Below are 7,417 nucleotides of genomic sequence, written 5' to 3'. Positions count from 1 at the left end.
CATGTTTTTTGGGGGAGGTGTTTTCTTTTTTGGGGGGAGGAGGTGTTTTCTTATCGTGGCTGCATGAAGTTAGGTATGTAGGTGAAATAACTGCACACAACACAGACCATTTGGCTCATGTGATTCACCTTCTTGAACACTTCTTTGGGTAATTATCCTTATAGTAAGATTATGAAAGCTGGGATTCCCTTTTCAAAAGGGGAAAGAATTAAGTTTATCTCAGGATCAAAATCCAACTCTCTTTTAAATAACCACCATAGGTTGGGTGGTTTGAATGAGATGAAGACAGAACCGAAGCCGGGCACAGGCAGTGGACGAGGTCCCATCGAGAGCCGAAGATGGCAGTGAACGTATACTCAACGTCCATCACCAGTGATAACCTAAGTCAGCATGACATGCTGGCCTGGATCAGTCTCTGCAGCTGAATCTGACAAAGATTGAACAGTTGCGCTCTGGGGCTGCCTATTGTCAGTTTATGGACATCCTATTCCCTAGCTCCATTGTCTTGAAGAAAGTGAACATCCAGAACTTTAAAATACTACAAGCAGGTTTTAAGAGAATGGGTGTTGACAAAATAATTCCTGTGGACAAATTAGTAAAAGGAAAATTTCAGGACAATTTTGAATTTGTTCAGTGGTTCAAGAAGTCTTTTGATGCAAACTATGATGGAAAAGACTATGATCCTGTAGCTGCCAGACAAGGTCAAGAAACTGCAGTGGCTCCCTCCCTTGTTGCTCCAGCTCTGAACAAACTGAAGAAACCTCTCAGCTCTAGCAGTGCAGCTCCACAGAGGCCCATTGCAACACACAGAACTACTGCAACCCCTAAGGCTGGCCCGGGTGTGGTGCGAAAGAATCCTGGTGTGAGCAACGGGGATGATGAAGCAGCCGAATTGATGCAGCAGGTCAATGTATTGAAACTTACCGTCGAAGACTTGGAGAAAGAGAGAGATTTCTACTTTGGAAAGCTAAGAAATGTTGAATTGATTTGCCAGGAGAACGAAGGGGAAAACAGCCCTGTATTGCAGAGGATAGTGGACATTCTCTATGCTACAGATGAAGGCTTTGTGATATCTGACTAAGGGGGCCCACAGGAGGAACAGAAAGAGTATTAACAGCCTGGACCAACAGAGCAACATCCAAATTCTTCACTCCAAATCATGTGTTTACCTGTAAAATACCCACTTCTATTATTCTTAGAGGGCCCACTGGTTTCTTTTCATGAGCAAACAGTACCTCTTCTTAAAGTGCACTTTGCAGAAATTTCACCCCTTTTCTAATGAGTTTGAGTTAGGAGCTTTTACCCTGAGCAGAGCAGTATTAACATCTAGTTGGGACACCTGGGGAACAGAGAGGCTGACCATGGGACTCACTGTGTGGACGCCGGTAGCACTCACTCCTGGAGAAGGTGTCATACGCTGAGGTGGGGTCCTCAGTAGAGAAATGCAAAGACTGATTTGAATTTTAAGCTAATGTGAAATCTTGGCAGAGAACGTTTTAGTAAATAAATGCCTTAAGAGTATGTATGTATGTATGTATGTATGTATGTATTTTTTGCCTTAAGAGTATTTAAAATATATTTTTTATATTTCCCAAATGAATGAGAACATATAATGTTTAGTGAAAGGGAATATAAGGGAAGGGAGAAGAAATGGGTAGGAAATATCAGAAAGGGAGACAGAACATAAAGACTCCTAACTCTGGGAAATGAACTAGGGGTGGTGGAAGGGAGGAGGGTGGGGGGTGGGGGTGAATGGGTGACAGGCACTGAGGGGGGCACTTGACGGGATGAGCACTGGGTGTTATTCTGTATGTTGGCAAATTGAACACCAATAAAAAATAAATTTATTATAAAAAAAGAGTATTTAAAATAAATAATAAATAGCCACCATAATTCCACGTGTTCCTTCAGCCTTCTCTGATCTCCATCTTTTGAGAGGCTCCAGTCAAACCCTCTTCTCAGCTCTTATAGCACTTCACTTATGTATTCCTTTTAGTATGTTCTGCTTCATATCATGGGTCTCTATGTGCATCTTGTTTTCCCTTCTAGATTCTAAACTCTCTATGGGCAGACGGTCTTACTTATCTTTGCATCTTCCATAGCACCAGACAGATTATTCAGTCAATAAACATGTGTTGACTAAGTGCTTAAACAGCTGTGAATAGATTCAGATGTCAACTAAAAATTCCTGGAGGTGCATTTTTAAAGAAAGCATTGATTTAATCTTTTCAGATGGATACAACAGAAGTGGTATAATCTAATTTACAATGAAGGTCAGTTAAAGCATAGTTCATGCTTTTCTAATTGACTGCCTGTTTGGTTAAACCTAAAATGACAAAGTAAGTATCGTTATCAGACCTTCACAGTGGAAATGTGTGTTCTTAAAGAGGATACAGACAAATGGCTGATTCTCATGTGGTTTATCCCTCTGCTCTCTCTGTTATTTTGACCACAGTGGCTTTGTCCAACACTCTCTTGCCCGTTAATATAATCAGACAAGTGTCATCAGGGTTAAGAGGGAAGTGTAAGCAGTAACTTACAAACAAATGATCACTCCCATGGACTATAGCATTTACCTTCCAGATAGAGACTGCTGTTCTCAATTGTATGTTTGTATCAAAATCTCAGCTTATTATAATTAATTAATAGAAGTAACACAAAATCTCATAGCCACAATAAGAGTACTAATTGAATAAAATTAGGTATTTTGTACATTGTAATGTAAACAAAACATTGGTTTTGTTCCAGTAAAGATTCTGAAATTTTGATATAGGACGATCTTAGGGGATGCCATCAGATTGAAGGTGAGAAAGCCATTTGGCTTGAAGCTGCATTTGCAAAGCAAGCATCACACTTCTGCTTTCTTATATATTTATTTGAGGAGGCTTCTGGGACAGAGGCTGAAGGAGAATATAAGAAGGCATTTCACCACCATAGAAATCCCAAGCTCAAGCTCTGTAACAGCTGTGCATCAAAACATGCCCCCTGTTCCAAATCTGGGTTGACTACCAAAAGCCTTAGTTACCATTAGTAATATTAACAATACTAGTTATGAGGGGTGCTATTGCTTGTTGGAACTGTGTAGTTAGAAGCACATAAAGTTTTCTATCAACATAATGAGTGGTTCCAAAGGCAACCTGGATTTAGAGGCACTTTGTTGATGCTTAGATGTGGGCAATAGAATTCACTGATGAAATGCTGCTCATTTCATATGCCTCATAGAGTCACTTAATTGTAAGTTTATGGTATGAATCCCTTACTGTGGTTTTATTGTCAATCAAAACCATGGTCATGAAAACCATTACTGAATTTGGGACAATATTTTAGCCTAGGGATGGTGAAAACATTTTAAATTAAGTAGACCAATTCACTACTCTTAAAATCTTAAAATCTCTTAATTAAAAATAAGTCTCATTTTGCCAATAAGAAAGATATAAAAGCTTACTGTTAAGAGACTTTGGGGATCCCTGGGTGGCTCAGTGGTTGAGCACCTGCCTTCGGCCCAGGGTGTGATCCTGGAGTCCCGGGATCGAGTCCCACATCAGGCTCCCTGCATGGAGCCTGTGTCTCTGCCTCTCTCTCTCTCTGTCTGTCTGTCTCTAATGAATAAATAAATAAAATCTCTTTAAAAAAAAAGAGAGACTTTGATTCCTTCAGGTTACTAAAGATACACTCTATCCTCTCTGTTCTTCTTCTTTCTCCATCCTTCCTTTTCTCTTCCCTTTCTTTCTTTCTCTTCTTCCCCACTTCCATTCTTCCTTCGATCTCGATCACTTCACCATCTCCATTACACAGACAGTTTGTTTCATAGGCTGGAAAACTAAAGTTCAAGTTCTGTTTCTGAAATATCAGGTTGAAAATTTCATTTATAGTTTGAAATTAACAGTCTAAATGGTATTAGACAAATCATTTTATATCAGGGTTCTTTACAAAGTACCCATGGATTCAGGTTCTACATAATAAATGAAGTAGTTGGGTCTAAGTTTAACTTAGTATCCTTGTGTTTATTTCTTATTTTATAATATGAAAAATGACATACATATAAGGGAATTTTATCTTCCAAATAAAGAAAATACCCTGTGGAGTATTAAGATATTTGACTAAAAAGAATCCCTACCCATGTTATTAAGGTTTTTTGTTTGTTTGTTTTTTGTTTTGTTTTGTTGTTTTTACTATTGCTAATGTCTTTGGGTCTATTGGAATCCTGAGCCTCTTTTGCAATAAGGTACAATTAAATCACTATTGACTCCTTTTTCCATATCTCTAATAAAAAGGGGGAGAGGTAAGAAAATACACTGGTCCTTGTCAGGGAAACCTCCCCTCCTCTGCATGTATTACCATGTATTACCATCCCCTTCTTGAATTCACCTCCTCACAAAAGGCTTTGATTCGGCTCACAGGCCTGTGTTCTTATCCAAAATCTACACACCATTTTACATATGGAGTCAAGAGAGGTACATTAGATTAAATATTGATTTAAGTGTAAATCCATCCCTTCTAGCATTTGGGCAAAGCAGAAGGGCATTAGATTAGTTGCAAGTAAGGCCATTTCTGCACAAATTATTAAAGTGGGGCATGACTACGCAAGCTAAGGGCAGCCAAAATCTGGGAGTGCAATCCTAGTCCTAAACTGAAGACATGGGGAGGAATGGCCATATTTTGATTTCTTTTTTCTTTACCATTCCCATCATCCTTTTGGAACATGAGTTGCATAAATATTTTTAGATAGGGAAACACAGGGAAATTGGTGGGGTTTTAAAGGAAGTCAGAAAACCCAAATCCAAATTCTGGCGCTCCTGCTGACCAGGCATGAGTAACTTCCCTTCTCTGTTCTTGATTTCCTCAGCTCCTTTTGAGGGATATTCATCTCTTCCTAGACCGCTTCATGGTGCTCTATAAGGACCACATGAGTTCATGAGTGTGTAAGGGTGGCTGGGATGATAGAGGGTGGTGAAGAGCAAGTTTCATTATCTATACCACAGGATAATACACTCAAACTGCAAAATAATGGTTTTTGTTTTACTTCCATTATTTGTGCTTATTATCATCAAACATGATTCCCTGCAAAGAAAGCTCTCCTGGTTTCCTGGACACCCTTTAAAACAATATATTTTATGGTAAGTCTTAAAATTATACAACTTCATCAGCACATAATAGGCTCATCAGACATGTGTGCACACCTTAACTTTGCCCTCAGTTCCCTTGTGATTGATAAATGAGAGGAATAGACAGGAGAATAACATTAAAGGACTTTTAGTTTGCCAAATCCTTATACATCCTTGAACTTATTTGATCTACCTGATAACATCATCAGGTGGTCAAGGAAGAGATGATTACCTTCGCAGGGAACTGAGGAAACTGAGACCCAAAAGCTAAGTTACTACACACTGGTCGGCAATGGAGCCAAGAATCAGTTTTTCAATTCCCTAAATAACTCTATTTCCCTGCCTCCCCCTGCCTGGATCATAAACTCCTGAATGCACAGGACATAATGAGATATCGATTATCTTAGGAAGGATAAACTTAAAGCCCCAACACCCTAGAAACAATACATATTTGAAAACAAATGCAAAAGAAAAAGTTTGGCGGGTTTCAGTAAGAGGGTATCAAGAAACTACAGATTTATACAATAAATACTACCACCCTTCACTCATAAGTTAATGTATTTTTGCAAATATGTGCATCACAAGCTTGTTATGACAGTTGTATTGAGACTGAGGAACAGGATGGGAGAAGAATCAATATAGAACTAATGCTCATGACCTATTACACTGAGAAAGATTCTGAAGGATCACCTAAACTCAGTAAGAAATTGTGATTAGTTTGCTTGATAATGTCTGCTAATTATGTGGCATGGCAATGGGTAGCCCAGAAAATAGTCTACAACAGTGACTAGAAACCAGGTCTGGCTAACAGAATTTGGCCTGGAAGCATGTTTTGTCTGGAGAGCCCCGCATTTCAAATATTTTCGAACTTAAAGACTTTTACTCTCCAGAGCTCCCACAGTCTCCACCATTCCCTACTTTTTACCTTGATCACTTCAAACATTTACTGACTCCTGAAGGCATTTTGGTTTATGATCTTGATCTGTAGGCCAGATTACTTGGTCTAGCAATGCAATCTTTCAGCAGCCCGAATTCTGCTACTCTCACTGCCTTAATTTCCATTAATTTCTATAACATAACCCTCTTCTCTGGCTTGACTTCCTAACTGTCCAGTTTATTCATCAGAAGTCAGGCTCTTGTTCCCTATAAAATAATATCTCAGCCATTCTTCAAAGCCAAGTTAAGCCCTCTGTCTGTGAACCAGTCTTTGCCATTTCACCTCGAACTGATCATTTCCACTTCTAAATAATTATAATATTCATTATTACACACTTTATCTTTGTTCTTAATCTATACTGTCTAGCAGTATTACTTAGCCTGCATAATCTATATGTGCATTGTATACATAATATTATATACAGAGTCTGGCTTTACATATAGACTGTAAGATACTTAAAGTAATTTCAGCTTGTCTTCTTCATACCTGACATTTATAGTGTATGCTTAAAAAATGGTTGTAGAATGAATGATTAAAGAAAGGAGTAAGTATATAACATACTGCGCTTTAGAAAGAGTAAATTAAAGAACTATAATAGTATACTAATTCTCATAAGTTTCTGTCTCAGGGTTCCATTTAAGATTATATAGAGACATATATCCCATTGTCTATAAGAACTACACCCAAAGTTAACAGATACAGTTGACCTTTGAACAACATGGGTTTTAACTGTGGGGGTCCACTTATACATGATTTGTTTTCAGTTCATACTACACTGCACATGTATTGCCTCTTCCTTATGTTTTTTTTAACATTTTATTTTCTCTAGCTTACTTTATTATAAGAATACAGCATATAACACATATAACATATAAAATATGTATTAATTGACTGCTTATGTTAGTAGTTAGGCTTCCAGTAAACAGTACTAGGATTCCAGTTAACAATGGTAGGCTATCAGTAGTTAAGTTTTCAGGGAGTCAAAAGTTATACACATATTTTGACTACGCAGAAATCAGCACACCTAACCCTGCATCATTCAAGTGCAATTAAATCATCTTTCATATCCTAGGAACTTCCTTTATATAGAAGACCATAGGTTCATTGAAGAGATATTCTCATCTCATCCAGAATTTCTTGGAGCTTTGTTTTGAAGGACTTTCAAGATCTGCTCCTAAGGGCACCTACTGATAAAATGTCTACAATTTCTCATTTATTAAGCTTCTACCAAGGGTCAAGAATTCTAAAAATTGTATCATTCAATCCTTGCAATTACTCTGTACAGCAGCTCTTATTATCTCTATTTTACAGATGAGCAAACTGAAACCAAGATGAGTAACTTACCAAGATCATAGAGTATAATGTCTCTTTGTGC

General features: G+C 38.0%; 1 pseudogene; it reads left to right on the top strand.

Annotated features, from left to right (window-relative positions):
- Positions 1 to 338: 338 nt before the first annotated feature.
- LOC129498556 (microtubule-associated protein RP/EB family member 1-like) lies at positions 339 to 1,114 on the top strand (annotated as a pseudogene).
- The last annotated feature ends 6,303 nt before the right edge of the window (positions 1,115 to 7,417 follow it).

The sequence above is a fragment of the Nyctereutes procyonoides genome, unplaced genomic scaffold (genome assembly GCF_905146905.1).
Source record: "Nyctereutes procyonoides isolate TBG_1078 unplaced genomic scaffold, NYPRO_anot_genome, whole genome shotgun sequence".
Classification (NCBI taxonomy): Eukaryota; Metazoa; Chordata; class Mammalia; order Carnivora; family Canidae; genus Nyctereutes; species Nyctereutes procyonoides.
The sequence above is the reverse complement of the archived record's forward strand: the minus strand, read 5'-3'. Positions and strand labels throughout refer to the sequence as shown.